General features: G+C 37.3%; 1 protein-coding gene across 5 annotated transcripts in view; it reads right to left on the bottom strand.

Moving 5' to 3' along the window:
* PCSK5 (proprotein convertase subtilisin/kexin type 5) overlaps window positions 1-20,040 on the bottom strand; it is a 267,838-nt gene that overhangs the window by 244,166 nt on the left and 3,632 nt on the right. The window contains exon 1 of one of the 5 annotated variants that reach the window (XM_042877363.1): window positions 8,943-9,024. The exons of 3 other annotated variants lie outside the window; for them this stretch is intronic. The gene's annotated coding sequence lies outside the window, so the exon portion shown is untranslated. Of the gene's footprint in view, window positions 1-8,942; window positions 9,025-20,040 lie in introns of those variants that run through there. One more of the 5 variants, XM_042877365.1, reaches the window with a different exon arrangement.

Below are 20,040 nucleotides of genomic sequence, written 5' to 3'. Positions count from 1 at the left end.
TCTATCGGAAAAAGTCTCTGCTCAAGACAGGAAGGCTGGAACTAGACAATACTTCAGGTCCCTTCAATCAAAACCACTCCATGATTTTGTGATTCTATGATTCTATTATACAGTCTCAGACAGAACAAAAAGCGGCTTTGATGCTGATTTTAGTCCTAAGGAAAATAATGGACATTCCTGTACACAGTTATGCTGCTGCATAACTTGTGACTGCACTAACAAGGGCTTACTCTCAGTTTAACAGCCTGTAGGACATTGAACAACTCTCAGCATCAGGCCACATATCTGAATTATTATTATTTGTATCAGTTGCTGAAATTTGGTGCCAGAGTTAGAACCAATATGGGTGACGAACTCTCACAAGTCAAAAGTAGTCTGATGAGTCAGTTCCTGAATGTTACTGGGATTCACTGACATAAGGCTGAGATACTAACTGCTGGGAAGTGATGCTCCACAAACAGTGAGGTGCATATTCATTGTACCAGAATACTCTTGTAATGGGTACATATCTTTTCAGGACTTTGCTGTCACCACCATGAATTACTACTATGTGCACAGAATAGTATTTGTGCCTGTGCACAAGAATACGCATTATTGAAGAAATATACCTCAAGTGGGTAATTGTATTTTATGACTGCACAAAACTGCATAAACAGAAACTTTCTGCATTTTAAGGAAAATAACCTTTCATCTGCTTTCATGCTACACAGATCTCAACATCACTCGTTCTGTGTCCTTTGTTTTACACTTGCTTGGAGAGGTGGGTTTGTCTAGGTGTTGTTTTTTTTTTTGATGATAAACTGTAGCTCGAGGATATCCACCACAGCAGAAAGATGTGCGGCCTTACTGCACTCCTACAACTTAGATATACTAGCCACTCAGAAGAGGCTGAAGGAATATACAGGCTCTACATTCCAACAAAAGGAGAAAAGTCTGTCGCTGTCTAATGCTCAATGGCTGCACTTCCTCGGACACCTTGTACTTAAGAGATAGAACTAAACCCACTGAGTTAAGCTTCAAAATTATAATGCAGCATGACCAAGCATGACTAATTCTCATATAATAATAATTATTAATAATAACAGTAATAACAATAAGAAAGGCAATATAATAATGAGAGCTACAGCTTTACTTTACAACTGTCAATTAAATAAAGAGATCTCTAACCTTTTAAATGGAATTTAATTCATACTCACTAACTGCCAGTGCCTCCCACAGTAAGGTAACACCAGTGTTATTAAAAATTTTATTGCCCTCTTTCCCCTTAATGGGAATTTACTTAGACCTTCCAAATCTTTGGACTACTTGGAGAATAGTTTAACTATGGAAATATAGCACAATAAAACTTATCATTATGGATGTTCTTGTTAAATTGTTTTTTATAATTTAACTACCAGGTCTTACAGGCACTCTCAGAGGAAAAGAAATGTAAAGAAAGAAAGACCAGACTGCACAGCTAACCTCTTTAGAGACTGATGGCAATTTAGCTGTTATATTCTTGGGAAATCTTTGTAATCTCCTTTTTGAGCTGGGAGACATGATCTCTTTAAAACGAGACTGAGGAACATTCCTGAGGAATTGCCAGGTGAAAAGCAAGGAGAATAGGTGACGGGGCAGGGGAGACCTACTCTCTTTATAAGTAATCTTTAACACTGAAAATTTTAAATGGATATCTACATAAATTTTAACAGTAGTGTGCTACATTTATTCAAGGATAAAATAATTCATGGAAATAACTGTCCTACAGTATCACAGTGGAATCCCAACAAGCCAAAGCATCCACACACACACATCAGTTTAACATTTAGTAGGCCTTATTTTCTTTTCCTAAGCTGCAAAGATGGATATATTGGAACAAGGGCCAAGCTTTCTAGGCTTTGTCCTTGGATTGTATTTCTCCCATCTGCAATTTCATATTCTAAAGTGGTATTAAGAAAATTTAGGACATAATTGCTAAGTGAATTCATCTACATTCATATGTGAATGTCCACATAAACTCTGTGAGGAAACAGAAACACTAAAGTTGCCAGTTAAATGTACATTAAGTATCTGTTTATGATCACCAAACTGACAGATATGATTAAGCTCTAAAACTACAACTGAAACTTCCATGCAGCAGAATATGAGCAGATGAGTTCTTCAAACTAATGGAAAGGAGCAGAAGAGATACTTTTCCAACAATTTCTTATTTAGTGAAATATAGAAATTTTTTTTTTTTTTAGCGTTTTATGTGTCACAGAAGAAAGTGCAGAGGAAATGATGTTTCAAAGAAAAAATTAACACATTTCAGTCTGAGAAGGTTGAAACAATGTGTTGATATTACCTTTGATTTTTTCCTTGCATCACATACCAGTGAAGCCAACAGAGTATCAAAAAGCATTTTAATAGAACAAAACATTGACACGGATTACAATACTGTTTATGCTTCTTTGGTGCACATGGAAGGTATGTAGCCACAGTTCTAAATTCTGTTTTCTCTTGGCTCATTTTTATCCACAGATTAAAACAGGTTTATTGCTACTGAAGGAAACTTCTTTTCATTCTTTTGTCTCTACACAGTTAAGAAGTATCACATATTTCATAACCAGGGTTCTAATCACAATGTTCAGAGAGCAGTGCAAATGCTATTAGTTATTCATAGACCTACTCAAACTAAAACATTCATACCTGTAAAGGGCATGTTCACCCAAGGCCTGGAACCTTGTGCTCCAAGAGCTGCAAAACTGTACACTGTTTTTCATTTGTTTTCTCCTGTAAAATACTGCACTACAGCAACCACACTTTACTAACCTTCTTCTCTCTTGCCCAGAGTACCCCTGCTGAGACAGCACTGACAAATCTCTGCCAAGCTGAGGCTGGAAGAAAAATTATCAAAAGGGTGGCTCAAAGCTGCTCTCTCCTCTGGCCTGCAGACTGAGATGGGGGCTTTTATCTCAAAATTATAACCTCTAATTTTATTTTATTTTATTTTATTTTATTTTATTTTATTTTATTTTATTTTATTTTATTTCTTTGGTCATCAGAATAGTGAATTTAGCTTATTATATGTGATACAGAAGAAACAATGGCAAGGTTTGCCCACATATGCTACACCACAGTGAGGTGGACAACTGGCTCCCTTTCAATTCAGAACAATATAGGGCAATACAGAGCAATATATGCAATATTTTGGAGAGAAACACGGGCTATCAGGAACTAACTCAACCTAGAAGCTAAAATTCCAACCTGTAAGAAGAGGTCTCTGTCCAAATATTTAAGCTGTTAGCTAGTCTCCATACAGGAGATATGCCCATACAGGAGATAGTGAAGAAGTAATACCCTTCACTATCCTGCATGAGTTGAAACATCTTTTTAAACACTAGCAAAAAGCAAGCAAAAGCCACCAACAGTGCTGAAAACTATGGTCTTAACTTGAGCTGTAGAAGCAAGATAATACTACTCTGAGGACAAGTACGAAGGGCAAAAATAATAATACTGAGTTTCTGTATAAGAGATAATCCGCACATTACACGAATCTACTGGATGGGAGAAAATAAAGGGCATTTGCAGTGATTCCAAACTTTATGAACAAGAAGAGTTTCAAGTAGTATAAGAAGCAAGGTGATGTTGGTATGAACACACAGTATCACCTCAGACTTCACTCAGACTACGCCAAAAGCCTAGCTATGCTCCAGCTCTGTATATGGTTGAGGTAGGAATAACCTGGGAAAGTCACTTCAAAAGTAATGCCTCCTATTTATATATCTGGAAATTGTGGCAAATACAGAGAGCACAATGACACAGTTTAATAAAGCAAATTGTCAGCTATAAAACACAAGTTTTCAAAACACTCTATTTTTTAACATAGCCATCACTGTGAGCTGTGCATTTTCACCAGCCACGAACAAGAGCCTGCACACCATGCTCATAAAAGTCTGCACCAGTGAAAGGGAACCACTGTCACTGTCGCCACAGCTGAAATACACCATCTACCACCTCACTGGGCTCACATCCGCTGTTTGATCTCCATCAACATTCAGTGAGTGTTGATGAATGGCAATGGGTGCCATTTTTTCCCCACGGAGGAATTCAGTGATGCACCTCTATCTACTTCATATGCACTTCCATGGCAGACACCATTTTGTCAGACTGTCCCTCTGCTACCATCTGTTCCAGAGCAACAACATGTAATGGAATACTGTCAGGAAAGTTCAACCTGTACCGCTATCCCACCAACATCCATGCCTGACACTGTGAGACAACATAAAATGGGAGGCATTATTTCTGGAGCAGCCCTCCTCACTTGCCATTTTGTATCTGCACTCCTCCCATGTTCCCTTTTGTATTTTCCTTTTTTATGGCTGCAAAGGGAACTGCTACAAAGTGAACTGTGAATTCATTTTGCCATTTCAGAGCAATGCCGCCCATCTCAAGCTGGACTTGACCTGATGTTTACCCCTCCTGTGCTACTCCTGCCTTCTGGAAACATTTTTCAGGTCTCCAAGATGGAAGTTCAGATACAATGAAACACTAACCAACATCAACTCCATGAAAAAAAAAACAAAAAAAAACTACACAGTAATCAACAGCGCTTTCCCGGTTTCTTAAGATCTTCTTCCTGGAAGACAGAGAAGATCAGCAAGAAAAATGAAAATCCCTCCTGAACCATCAGCATATGATCAACAAACAAAACTCAACACAGGCAAATAAACTAAACCACATTACCGTTATAACAGAAACATCATGTTTTCCATATAAATAAATCAAGTTGTATCTTTCCATATGCTAGTAATGTACTAGGACTTTACCCTCTCCTTCTGTTAGAATTAGGAGAAAAATGCACAACTTCACTGAATTAACAGATGCCACTCTTGACTTCTGTGTTTCTCCTTTGTGTTTCTGCTACTCTTACTTGTCTGGGCATTTGTGAACTAGAAAAGTACAGCTGAATTTCTAAACAGTCAATATCAAAAATGAATACCAAAGCCACCAAAATAAAGTAGCTCTGAATTATGCTCTTTTAGTTAAGAATGCTACTGCTCTTCCTTACATTCTGTTGCCACACTAAAACTTCCACTGGAAGAAGCAAAATAAAGCAATATGCATGCTACTCCAAAACTGTTTTGGCTTGAGACACCAAAAGGTGGATGTGGGTGGAATGGCAGTAGGTGTTGAATCTTTTCATTATATTTCATTATATATTGTTGCTGTGTGACAGATGGCAGCAGAGGAGCAGTCTGACAGAATGGCATCTGACATGAAAGAGCATATGGAGCAAAGGTGTGTCACTGAATTCCCCCATGCAGAAAAAATGGAAGCCACTGGCATTCATCAACACTTCCTGAACATTTGTGAAGACCAAACACTGGATGTGTGCATAGTGAGGTGGTGGACGGTATCAGTAGTTGTAGCAGTGACAGTGGGAAATCTTTGCTGATGCAGATTTTTATGAGCGTGGCAGGCAGGCTCAAGTTCTTTGCTGATGGAAATGGACAGCTAACCGTGGTGACAGTGTTGAAAACCAGTACTCTGTAGTTCTGAATTTACTCTATCGATTAGTGTCATTGTACTCTATGAATCTGTTGTTGTTTCCACGGAAATAAACAGAAGGCATTACTTTCGGAGCAACCCACCTATTTTAACTTTTCAGGTGATTTGATTAGTAGGATAAAAAAATAAAATAATGATAATTAAAAAAAAACGCAGTTCTATTTTAATTCCTGATATCATTCTAAACCTGTATCAAAGCTGAGTTTTTTTCTAAGTCTTTTTGAAAATTTTAATACCAATTTGAGTCCCGATGTACATGTTAGAAAGATTTAACATTCTCAGGGAGAAAAAAAAAAAAAGACTGTAGCCAAACATATTCCAATGTGGATTACTGCTACAAAAATACTCATTTTTTAATAGGTTTTCTTTTCAAAGCTTTCTGTTGGGTTCTAGAACATAGCCTAAATGTATTTAAAGTATTAATTCTAAGCCATAATTAAATTGTAACTCAAATTACAATTTAAATTTAAATGTATGTATGTCACTCCAGATGTACTGCTGCCTTTTTAGTTCTACAGAAACTACAAGATCCACCTCCAACATCATGGGCCAACATAACAAAGTAGCAGACATTATTTTTCTAGTTGTTCCCACAGAATTCTAAATTAGTTGTCATACTCTAAACTGTTTTTTACAATTCCAACATTCCACTTCTGTAAATAGAGAAACGTTCAACTCTAAATATATTTAGAAATGTACTTAGCAATGCCAAGCACAATAATTTTCCTTTGCAATTAGTAATTGATTAATAACTTCTCTGAATTTGGGGTACACTGCACAAAACCCCATAAATCATACTTTCTGCATACAGGTTACTTTGTACAGCTGTATGATAAAATAAATAATGCCAAAAGAAATTTAGCTTTGGGGGATTTCAGTACTTCAATTATCTCTTGATAACCTTATTTAGCTTATTCCTGAGGGAAACCGGAAAGGAAAAATAAAAATTTAAAAAAAAAAAAAAAAAAAAAATCTTTAAAGAAAAAAAGCAATAGAAAATGTTTTGCTTCATCAAAAAATAAATGTTTTGACTTGCAACACAACCAAGTTTTAGTACAGCTATCTCTGCAAGAATACGAGAGTATCAAGGTATAGGAAGGTCGCTGGTCTTGGGAATTAATATGAACACATAAAATAAGTTCTGATATTAAAAAGATAAAAATCAGAACAGTATCAATAGCTTTATTCTAATACACACTCAATCACACTAAGAATTACTGATTTAATCTACCCTGCTAAACAGGATGAAAAATCCTTCCAAAGAGGATTGTGGCAGCTTTTTTGGATTATACATTCATTCAAATCCTGTAGATTTTAGAACGAAGACCTTCCTGTCTTACCAATGGAGTTATGAAAGGAGAGAGTGGTTAGCTGATTTTCTTTAAAATAAAACTCCTTACACATTTGATCACATTTAATTATAAACAATGCTACTACTCTACCACTAAAAGCAGAAAACTGTGCACCCTCTGATCCTTGCTGCACAATACCTCCTCCTGAGAGACAAGGACACAAACATGTGCCCTTAGTGTTAAGCAAAGAAAGAATAAGATGTAGCAGCTGGTAGACATCAGGACTCTACACTGACTATTCAACACCAAATCAGCAGAATTTTCACCACAGTAGTTGCAATGTCAGTAAAGGTTAAATGTATCTCCTGTCTAGGACTGACCAGAAGGTTTTGACTGTAAGAATAATGTTCAAATAAGTAGCTAAAAATTTATGAACGCAGAGCTCTGTTTTTGCTTTTTGTTTTGTGAGAGTGGGATTGAATTGCATGTTTGGTCTTACAAGGGAGGTGTTAGTCTGAAGTAGCTGGTGAGAGATGGGGAAGGAAGCCATTTCCACATCTGTCATGAAATTTTACAATCCAAGTACAACTATGGGCTTTTAAAAATTGCAATCCCAGTGCCTCTGAGAGCTCTAAGGAAGCATCACAGCAACTGGCAAGTTCACGTCCCTATCAAATAAAGCAAAACAAGGTTGCTCAGCAACCTGTGATCATTGGTTTTCAGTTCCAGGGCAACATTAAGCATTTCATGAAAATTCTCAAAAGGAAATCAATTACTGACTCCTTTCCCATTAATCTTTTCTATTGTTTCTTTACAAAACACAAAGCAGTGCAATGTAAACTGATAGTTCATGCCCTTTTGTAAAGCCCAATGAGTCACTGCCTCATTTCTGTAAGTTAAAATGAGTGCAAGGAGCAGTGTATATATTTTCTTCTGTAAGAACAAGTTTAACCTTTCCAGCATTTAAAGAGACTACACCACAGCTATATACCCTCATCCATTATAAGTTCAAACTATGACAAATGTTGTTTGCATTTGCAAAGCTGTTAGGCGATATGGTAATGTTTGTTTCACTAAACAGCCCCCATGAGCATATATGAATAGGAAACAAATACCTTTAGCATTCTGAGCGGTCCACTGTGTTCTGATTTTTTTTCTCCTTTACTAACTCAGTACTCTGTAACATAAAATAACTAAATGATATATACTGCATTGCCTGAAACAGGCTTTGCCGTTATTTTATTGACTTCCAATTCTACTTCATGTTGTTTTACTGAACAAACATAAAAATGACAATGAGAGAAAGAAGACAGATACTCATGCCACACCATGAATGTTTATTTAAATAACAAACTGAACCCTATCTTATTAGCTACTCTGAACTGTATTACTGGTTTCCTCTAATCTATACTCTCTGATACGCAATTACAACAGAATAACGTAGTTTGACAAAGTTCTGACACCACTACTCCAGACATGAAATGAAAAGTATAGTTAATAAATAGGTGGTTTTTTTTTTTTTTCTAACAAAATACCACAGCAAGAGAAGTTTCACAGCAAAGAATGTTCATATTCCTTTTAAATCCTGATCATAAAATATTTAATAACCATCGTCCTTGTCCTGAAACTTGTAAACACCTGACCAGTCCTGGTAGGATCAAGTGCCTTCTCATTTACAAAACTGTAAATCAAAAATAACTCTGTTGAAGCTAATGGATTTTAAGAGGCATAAATCAAGGGAAATCAAATCCAATGGGAATACTTTTATGTGTAAAAGATTTAAAAACTGGGCACCATGTTAGATGCTCTCTTATATCTCTATCCAGTTGTTTAAACATCAGTATAAAACTCTTAAGCACATTAATAGCAAGAGAGTTTATAACATTCAAAATGACTAATGCATTGCCCTTCAGTAGTCTTACTGTTTCCAGTGAACATTTATATTGCCAGCAATAAACCTTTTCACACTGTACTTTGTCTTACAAATCTGAATTCAGGTCTCACTGGTCCTAGTAAGTACAATGTTTTCATTTAACTGACTTTCTCATGAGACTCGATTTAAGTAATTTCCTCCTCTATCACCAATATAATTTACAGAAGAGTAATAAAGAAGTGACTCACGGGAATACCTAGGACTGAGTCAAGTTCATCTATGTGGTATGTGTAGGCACTAAATCCAATGCTCTTTTACAGCAAACCTACAGCATACTTCTTCAACTTTGTACTGTAACAAAGTCTGATGACCTACCACTCTGTACAGCAGGCTTAACCAAACACAGATAAATACACAATCTGTACAGAACCAGGCACAAGACTGATACATTCACCAATCTTTTTTTCATCAGTGCTGGTGCTATACAAAATTTATACTGTTTTGTATAAGAATGAGTTGCCAGTAACTATCAATTATATAAGCAAACTCCACATTCACGTGTAACCTCATTGATTTTGATAAGACATCTTGAACAACAATTATTCATATGAGTGACATTTTCTGAAGTGGATTTTTTTCATTTCTGAGGTTTAATAATTCAGAAAAATCTCTCTTTGACAAGACCTACAAGCACATGTAAAGAAAAAGCAAATAACAAATCAAAAACAATCACCAAAATCAATGTGTCACATAGCATTCAAAACGTGTATGAAATAAAACATCATCACAACTAGTTTAGTGAGGGTTTCTAAAGGAAAAAAAAAAAAAAAGATTACTTCTGTTAACTCTGTCCACAGTCAGGTATGATTCTACTGAGAGTGGCAATCTCCAATCACAACAGAAAAAACACAGTGCATTAATTTAGAAATATACAGGTCTCTCCTGCTCTATCAGCTTCCATGTTGGGTGAAAAAGCTATTAATGTTAAGTTCAGCTTTGACTGGAATACGTGGAATCTTCCACTGTTAACTGGGAGCTGCAATAAGCGCTTAATTAACAAACTCAACTGTCTTGAATCCAGACATCAATGAGGAATAAGGTTTAAATGTTAGGTTATCATCCTAGTGCCTAAGCTCCCATACCAGCTTTAAACTAAAGTTCAAATAAAAGTCAAGCAGAACTGAGAGCCAACTGTACCTCATGATGAAGTATCTAAATTTGTGAAAATCAATGACAAGCTTCACGTCAAAGCTTCCATATAACATTCATTTTGCACATTCAAGCACTGTTCCTTGGTGGCTTTCCTGTTTGGAGAGCAGAATCAGAATATCCAAGGGCTGGGTGAAGGCTCAGCTACATTTCTCAGTGAAAGGAAAAACATCCCCATTGCACATCTGTCATATTAGTGCCAAATTCCCTGAAACAGGGAAAAGTTCATCAGCTAGAATGGTAGTAATGAATTAGATAAAGCTGTGTATTCTCTTTTTTATAAATAGATTTATGTTTCCATTTTGAAAAGTTGGTTTCTGTGCCACACCAGTCCTACAAGGTCAGAAACATTAAGAAATCAACACAAATTTAATTCCATTATAATAACCGCTAGAACTGCTCACTGTGTAGTTAAATGTGTCAGACTAATATTCCCAATTCCCAGACATTCGGATTTCACAAGATGGAAATGGTATTTCTGCCTAACAGAGCTTCCAAAAGAGCAGCCTGTTGCAATGGTATAACCATTTATTGATAAGATGTGCATAGTTGCCTCTGCCAGGGTTCACTGTCTCATGTCTTCAAGAAGACATGAGACAGTTAACTCTTTTAGAAAACAAGTCTCAGCAACCCTGCTTTCTTCCAATTATCATTTTTTCCCAGGCAATGGTTTTGTGACTTTTCAGCTGGGCACCAGCACCACATACTGGCCTAAGAACTATCAGGAGGGGTCTGTCAATGATGAAGGATATTTAAACTCCCCTAGTTGAAGGTCTGCTTGCTCAGAGAGGCAGAAAGGCGGAGTGGCAGTAATGCTAAGATGGGTGTGTGACAGAGAATCAAGGAATTCACATGAATTGTCATTCCGTCTCTGCAAATTACTTGTATTTCAAATAAAAGCAGTGAACAAAATTATCCTAACATTGTGCTTTATGTCCAAAGGAGGTGAAAAATTTGGCTGAAAATGTATTAAAATGGAATATCTCAAGAAGAAAACAGTGTCAAATTTAATACTGCATTGCTAGTTGGGGCTGGAGCTGAGTGGCAGTGACAGGATAACTCTATCAGACACTGATACAATGAAAGGACCTGCAAGTACATTTCTAATATTCAGTTAAAAAAAGGCAGTTAAAGGCAGTTGAGACCTTTACACATTGCAATAAAATCCCTTGCTGAGCTAAATTTCAGACACTCTCAGAGGTCCATTGAGAGAAGTGTTTTCCTTCAACAGCAGAAAAATCTAATCTGAGCTGTAATACCAGGTATCTGTGCTGGCTCCTCTCTACTCCCCACTGGCAAAACTACTGCTCTGTGCACAGGATGGGGGTGGTTGGCTGGCTGAGAGAACACAGAGCTCATTCCATAGCCCGTTCCTGCAGGGAAACTCAGTTACTCACTCCCAAGAGAGGCAGGAGAACTTCTGTAGCTTAAAACCCTGCCACTGCTATTCATTCACACATGGCTCACTGGATGCAGTCCACTATACTCACAGAACATCAAAGATTTCTCAAAGTTTAGCATCAGATTGATTTACTTACTTTGGTTCAGATGAGATGAGCTACTTGGGGCATGGCACTTCAAATATCTTACAATTCAGAGTTCGGAAGGAATAAAGATGATACAGCAGTAATTAGAAATAACTGAAAACTATAACAGCAGTGGCATGAAATTTCTCCCTTAAAAATCGTTTTTACATTTCAGGGCAACTGAATGACCAATTAAAGTCAATTCTGAATAGCAATCTGAAGCACCTGGGACTTGCAAGTCACTAAGAAGTGAATGAGAAGGAATGGTAACAGAAGAATTAATGGACATTTGGATTAAAAAGTTATCCTTTCAAAAAGAGTCTGACAAAGGCAAATTCTGCCATACAAACAATTAACATTCTTTGAACAGGTCAAGTGTGCTGATAAGATGGCCGGAGAATTCTCTCTGGGCTTCCAAAAGGCATTGACAAAATTTTTCACAAAAAGTTTTTTGGAAATTAAGTGCCATAATGTCCCTGCAAAACTAAACAATTGGTTAGAGTATTGAAAATATATGTTAGGAGTAATTCATTCTTTATTAAAAAAATTAACTTTGTACAGTGGAAGCAGTTCCTGCTAGAGTTCCTCTGGGGTCCGTGCAAGAACATTTTCTATTCTATTTCATGAAAAATGACAGGGAAAAGGAAGTGAGCAATGAGATGTAGATGTCAGCTATTGTCAACAATCACAGAAAGACTATAGCTGCTTCACATGAGTTGCAGAAGGATCCTGTAAATTTCAGTGACAGCAACAGACAGCAAATTAAATCCAGTGTGTACACATGTAGATTTATCTGATGTATACATCTAAAATCACATTAATATGTAGTATTCTGAGCTACCCAGTACCATCAAAGATTCTGAGACTTTGAGTAGTGTCTGCAGTTCTGGTCCTTTCTATTCAAACACGTCTGATGGCAGAGTTACCAAAGTTTCCAAGTGGGAGATAAGGGATACTAAACACCTTATATGTGGGGAATAAGTAAGATTCCTCATTCTAGAGAAGAGATAATTAAGGGAGAAATGTCAGAAATCCAAAAAACTATGTACAGCTTAAGAAGAGTGAACAGAGATCAACTTTCACTGCCTCTTTTAATAGCCATCAAACAAAGCTAACAGGAGTCAGGTCCAAAGCGAGCAGAAAAGAAGTGGTTCTTCAAACAGTGAAAGAGCAAATAAAATACTTCATAAATAATATTATGGATGCTGACAGTTTACTTTTATTTCAGAAACTGGACAAAAAGAAAACTGGAATAAACTGGAAACTGGAATAAACTGGAAACTGGAATAAACAGAAACTGGATAAAAAGAAAAAATCAAGGATTTCTAAGTACACAGAAACCACATCCACATTAGGTTCCTGAGCTGAAAACAATCAAGGGACTATGATTAGGTGCTTTATTCCTCCTCTCCCACAAACATTAATTTAACACTATTGCCATAGACAATCAGGCTAGATGGGTCTTCTGACTGACCCAAAATGGCCTTGTGTCCCTACAAGTCTTCAAATAAAGGCTGTTTACATGAACAAAAAAGTTATACAAAATACTTTCCTATGTCCTAGATGTCATACTATAGGCTTCAAAGGTGTAGCAACACAGCGTGCATTTTCTTTGCTGTGTGTTTTCAAGACATCAGGTTACTGTGTTAACATGCTTTATAAAGAACAAAATCTGTAAAAGTAAAAATTTATTCTCCTGGTTTATCCAGAGGGAAGGCTATATGCTACTGTTGATTAAGCTAAATGTTTTTTAAAAAAAGAACATTCCCTAGTTGTAAGCTTGAATTTCAACCATACAGCACCAGTCAGTAACATATTCACTGCCTACTAAGCACTCACTCTTGTATAAAACTTGGCGTTTTTATTTCAGGTAGAACAAAACAAAGTACCAGAATGTATCAAAAGTTCTAAACATGACTTGAAACATCTCTGTAACTTCAGTTTGGCCCTGGAAGCCTTGAAATAAAAACACCTGAGGCCTATTCCGCACTGACACAAAAACATCTCTGAAAAAGAAAGAGAAGAGAGAAAAGCCTTAACTTGATGAAAAACGGCCTTTTGCTGATGGAAATTCCTCACTTGCTCATAAACATATGCTATCACCCAGGGAGCAGAATCCTCCTTAGTGGAAGGGTCTGCATGGACAATTCTTTCTTTCCTGACTGGGTTGGTCCTGCATAATCCATGATTGTGCCTGGCTAATGTGCATTTTACAATCTTATCTCCATCTTGCACCATCATGTAATCTGCAAGAATTTCCACAACAACCTATTCTGGCAAGATTTCATGGCGTAGCTCTGATACCCTTCTACTCTTGCCGTATCTGCTTACAGTTTCATTCTAAAGAGTTTTTCACTGAGCAAATACCAATCAAACTGGGTCTAACATGTTGCCAAATAATCATTTACTGGCGTAAGCCATACAACTCTGGAAAGTAGGTTTCTATTTACCATACATTTTCCTGTGTCTGGCAGGTGACAAGGAACACCACAGCTTCTCAGTAAGGGTCAGAAGATTTATTCAACTCCACGGCTGACATATGTATCTCTATACTTTACAATTCATCATTTGGAAAGGAAGACAGACTGGTTAAATACAGAACCAGAGAACACAGCTGCAAAACATGCAAATGCAATGCTGGCACTATCTTGTCTGACAAAGTTATGAGAATTATTTATGACCCTGTACAAAGCAGTGGGGAGGCTGTGAACAAACTGGCCACCTTTTCTGGTCAAGGCAAACACATTTCAATTAAAATACTTTTAATAGGCTGGCCATGGGAACTGGAAACCAATCTTCTAACAGGAAATCAGAAGCTAGTAGCAAAAACAAAGGCTGGTTCCCCCTGCAAATGTGCTCGAGAAACAGACAAAGTACTTAACTACTTAAGCACATGAACACACAGAAGTATATTGGCCATGTCTTAGAAAAAGAATGACAGAAATAGAAGAAAGGAGGAAGGGATGAAGGGACGAAGGGACAAAGCTTTCTAGACTGAGGACAAGTAACATAACCATTTAGAAAATTTACTAGTTCTAGACTTGTTTAAAAACCATGGGGGAAAAAAATATCTATGGATCTTTTAAGGTTTATAATAGGAATGATTGATGGTACAGTTCCATCCAATATTCCTTCTATTTTCATAATAATGTTGAGTTTTGCAAAAGGCAAACTGTGGCTATCTTCAAGTACTACTTGATTAACAAAGTCAACATACAGAAAAGAAGTGGGTTACACAAAACGCAGTGCTGTCCCTCAGACTCCTGAAGGAATCCTTATGCTTTACTCCTCTGCAAAGCTGTAGCAATTCCTTTCTCAGAAAGATGCAGTTCACTTAAAAAGACAAGACTCAGAAAGACCAAGCAGCAAGACTAATCAGTGAAACCACGACCTATGTGAAACAAAGGTAAGAACTGGGCTTGGATGAAAAAAAAAGACAAAAATAGGTGGCAGAAAAAATTGAACACTGTGACTTTTCTGATATGCTTCCCTTTACGTTTGAGACAGGCTTTGAGCTCAAGGAAGACAACTGTAGCTTAGACTTCAGAGAAGTGAAGAGTATAATGAGCTACTATAAGCAGCCGTGCCCTGGCACTATGGAACTTCTTCATTGGAGACATCTGAAAACTGGCTAAGTATCTGCCACAAAAGACACAGACATAGCTGGCTCTCCTGGAGGACAAGGAAATGGACAAGCTGATCTCTAGAGATCTCCCTCAGGAGCCCTTCATTTCTACAGCTGTCAGCCATTAAGTACCAGATGTATGATATACTGCTCATTTTCATTAAATATTTTACAGATTTCTTCCTCCATTTTCATCTAGCCTGGTCCACTTACTTATACATTTTGTTGGAAAGGAGTTCCCACAAACATTGCCATCTGAAAATTGGGTTTGCAACTAATTGTTATTCTCAAAAGTATAATTTAGTGTGTGTTTGCCTAGGGGCTTTAAATAAAAAATCATCACATAATTTGTAGCCTGACTACTATGCTGTAAAACCAGATTCTCATCTTCCCTCATTTTACAACAGCATATGAAGGCTATTAGATTGCCTCCATAACCAGAACCCATTTAGCACATCTTATTCTTCATCCAGCTCTTAATGAAAGCTCACATTTAGCAGTAGGATGCTCTGCTCTCTCTCCCTTCTCTTTCTCATTTTTAACTGCACTGACAAGAGAACAACTGCTAAGTATGAAGTAATTAGACATGGCATACCCTTTGTATTCTCCAGTACATACTGGCATTATGTTTTTGTGTCATGTGAGCATACTGTCTTTGTGCTTATATTTTCCAAACATTTGTCTAACTGGCGGTTATTCTCTATGAGTCCCTAGATTTACTTTTTGTTGCCGCAAGTAGGAGAGAATTAAATTTTCTCTGCTGTATCTCTGCAACCCCACTCTATATGCATGTGTATATAGTCTGGAGTACACCCACCTCTGTTGTTTTTTTTTAATACACTAGGTCCTGGCACTTGTAACAATGGTTCTAAAGACTTCATTGAACTTATTGCAGCTGTTAACTTGTGTTAAGAGTGCATTCTGTTTCAATGTCATGACTACAGAGGCTTTTCTCTTAAGTGTCTAGATTACTACTGCTCAGTAGCTGCAATTCTTTGCACATAGAAGCCTATCACAGTCTTTTGAGTCATCTATGTGATATGGTGGAAATCATGGTAGAAAATTCTAACCCTTGCTGAACAGAATAACCTTATTTTAGGTCCTACATCTTAGCATAAGATTGTTTTCACTCTGCTGAATACATTCCTAGTCTAACAAGTTCTGCTATTTATTCGCAAAATTTCCTTTTGCTTCACATCAGGAACAGATTTGGAAAAATGGAAAATAGCCTATTCTTGCTGATCGATTGATCTTCTTACATAATATCTTCTCTCTGCCACCACTGGAACTTCAAGTTTGTACAGAGCTAATATTTATTAGCAATTTGTTTGATTTGCTGTCATTCAGTTTGGAAACTCCCAACAAAAAATACCATTCAGCAAATCACATTTGCATTACCTAAAAAATAAAACTCTGTTATCTAACAGTGGCTTCTGGGCCATCCCTCAACACAGCATGCTCAGGAATCTTTTTCTGTAAATGTATTCCTCTCAGGCAGGAAAATCACAGAATCACAGAATCACAGAATTGTAGGGGTTGGAAGGGACCTCCAGAGATCATCGAGTCCAACCCCCCTGCCAAAGCAGGTTCCCTACACCAGGTCGCACAGGTCGGCATCCAGGCAGGTCTTGAAAAGGGTAGTCTGTCACCTGTAAGAAGGCAGTAGGCCACTCTAACCTGGAAAGATCAGAGAAGAAAGACTACAGAAGGGGAAAGGTATGCTTTGGAAAAGTGCTGTCTCATCCTCATCCATTGCCTAGATTTAAGGAAGAAAAAGAAATAGAAGGAGATGTATTCCTGTAGTAATTAACACAGCATTTCACTCCCTTTTTGGAGGCACAGATGAGTTATCATGACCTCTTCCATTCTTCTATCTCCTTCAGGCTACTAGATCTCTGCTTCTCATTCTCTATTGCACCTTTAAGAGAATTAAAGAAACAACAATTTATAGAAAAGCACAAATCCAGAAAACATCAGTTATTTTGAAGCCCACATGTTTCAAATGACAAGAGACCCACATGCCCAGTCTCCTGCAGATCCTCTTCTTTTATCTATATAAATAAAGTAGTCAAGAGAAAAACATGATGTCAACAGTTCAAGAGCACAAAAGCCTTCAGTCATAGCAAAGAGTAGCAATCCCAGCTTCTCAGATGCTTTGGAAGACAACCACAAGCTGATGCTCTTTTCCTCAGGCTATCAATAATATCTTAGCACCCAAACAAATTTAAATCCAGTGAGAAGCTCTGTTTATAAAAAATGAGGAAAACCAAGGGAAATGAGATGAAAGATAAGTATACCTTAATTTACATAGCTGTATCAAAAGAAAGCTTCTTTCTTTCACTGTATAGTAACAAATCTCCATGCTACCCTCACAGTCATAATATTTATGCCAATTCTACAAAATGCTACATATACTATATGCTTTAATATATATAACACTCAGCAGCTACCAACAGTGGAAGAAGAAACTTTCTCAAATGGCAGAGACTGACGCTTTGCTCCAAAACAAACGTCTGCTCAGTACAGCCACTGCAAGACAGAAGTGTAAAATATGTCAGTAAGCAACTGCTAGGGGACAGGGTGTATCCCAAATTGCTCCATCCAGCATGTAACTTACAACTCCTTGGCTGCTTTGCATTACACTACCTTATCACAGTCCCAGAGGGACTGCCAGCCCAGCCTGCTTTCTTGAAAGACTAATGCAAAGGGAGCAATGACTTTTTTTTACATAAGACAAGGATTTGTTTGCTGGAAAAACTACAAATCACACCACAAGGGTAGATCAGAAATGTCTGCAACAGGCAGTAAAAGGAAAAAAAAAAAGCAAAACAAACACCTTATCTACGCATGTAAATCAAGATGTTACATGCCTGTGCTATTCTAAAGCTGAGTGAGACACAGGAGGCCTTTGGATCAACCGTTCTGTAGTTTATACTGATGCTTCACCGTATCTGCTTTATTGACCTTAATGCAGTTGTAGTTGTCACAGGAACGATAATAACAGTAAGCAAGTCTGAAGTCACAGGATGGATCTGACAGGAAGGCCTACTGATATGAATATCAGCTCAAGGAGGAGCTGATGGTGGCACTAACTATAACAATTAAAATCACTGTCTTCCAGGAAAGGTATCCTGGCCACTCTTCTCAGTGGTCACTTCAGCAAGTGGTTTTACTGCATGTTTTCCTGATATTTAACCTGCATCCAGTGGAAGTGGGAACAGAGTCTTCCAAAAGAAGCCAAGTATCAGTTAATACAGTAAGTGTACATTGCTGCTCTGTGGCTTTTCAAAACATAAATGAAAAAAGTTAACTTACTAGTTTACTAGAGCCTTACAAGTTTCACTGTAGGAATTCAGGTATCTTGGAGAAGCTATACCTACTGCCAATTTCACACTGGTAGTAGTAAGGAAAATGCAGAAAAAATGAGCAGTTCAGAGAGCAATTTGCAGGAAAACAAGAACCAGAACAGGCAGCCTGGAAAACTACAGTCTCCCAGGAGTTAATGGAAAACCCCTTCTCCATAAGCAAAGAAGGTGAAGCTTCAAATTTCTTTCACAAGAAATGCAGACCACAAGAAAAGTTTGAAAGCAAGGGATGTACAGAAGCTGTGAGCTACAGTTCTCCACTGCTTACCAGCAGATCTCAAGGCTTTTTCTAATATACTTCTCGTCCATCAGTTTCTGAGTGACTTGCCCAATCATTCAAACAGACTTCATAGTTTTTCTGTCATCACTAAGGCAGTGAAAATGACCTTAGGAGGTGTTTCAAGACTCACTCAACTGGATACTCTCCAAATCACATAAGCACCAAAAAAAGGAGCAATAAATTATGTTTCTTACCAACAGAATGCACCAAGTAGCAAGAGGGAGATGTTGTCTAATGCTTATGACTTCTGGGTCTACAATCTGGTTCACACTGACCAACTTAAGGCACCTTTCCATGTTAAATCTCAACAAAACACAGCGCAAATGTTGCATCCTCTTAACTGTGTTACTGCTAATCTAACCTAAACTCTTTCTCTCCCATAGCATCTCACATCTGCAATCATCCAAAATTAAGAGGGTAGCTGGGAAAAATAACACTTCCAAAAACATTCTTCTGCTTTCCACTACTCCCTTCAGCTTTAATCATGCAATTAAGCATTGTCGGAATGTTCCTGGTTTGCAGCTGTCTCTGCTCAACTCTCATTTCTGTATGCAATTTCACTACGTCTTCTTTGGGTTCTTTCTACTAATCCAGTTTTTTGGACCAGCCTGATTTAGATCTTGGACTTAGCTTTTTGAACTTATTTTCTTCAAGGTGAGCTCTCAAAGTTAATTAAACCACAAATATTTTTACTGCATATTACACTTGTTTTTTCATCCATTTCAGATTATTTATGGATGTGCATTTTTATGAGACTCATAGTTAACTTCTTCAAGCAAAATTAAACAGCTTGCTGACACATTCAGCTTTAATCACAATGTTCCAGTTTATCTAAAAGGGATGTTATCTTCAAAACCAAAGTTTAATTGCCTGGCCTGAACTGCCACAGTATACAGACAAGGACCATGGGAAGTCCTGTCTCTTATATAGAACCATGCTCACTGTTTGTCTCTCTTCATGCATTGTGGTAGAGAATTCAGCTAAGGGTATGTCTTTTAACATCTTACTCCAAATGCTTAAAAACCTTCCAAGTCTTTTTAAATTAATTGCAATTGTCTCTCAGTAGTAGATAAAAGATCCTTACTCCTCCTCATATATTCTTTCACATTTCCTGTAATATGCAAAACAATTTCCCGCTTTTCCAAACACCTGCATAAAACCTGCTACCACCAAACACCACTCATAAATTCAGTCTATTCCTGACTTCTATTTATAAAAAGAAACTATCTTACTCACTTTATATACAGCTATATATATACATATATATATATAAACTGTCGTATTCCCCTGTCTATAAGTGATTGACAACCCTCACAGAAAATGATCTACATTTCTTCTTTT

This window comes from Lagopus leucura, unplaced genomic scaffold (genome assembly GCF_019238085.1).
Source record: "Lagopus leucura isolate 7727_CA_CO unplaced genomic scaffold, USGS_WTPT01 Super-Scaffold_100018, whole genome shotgun sequence".
Classification (NCBI taxonomy): Eukaryota; Metazoa; Chordata; class Aves; order Galliformes; family Phasianidae; genus Lagopus; species Lagopus leucura.
This window is presented reverse-complemented; position numbering and strand designations above follow the sequence as displayed.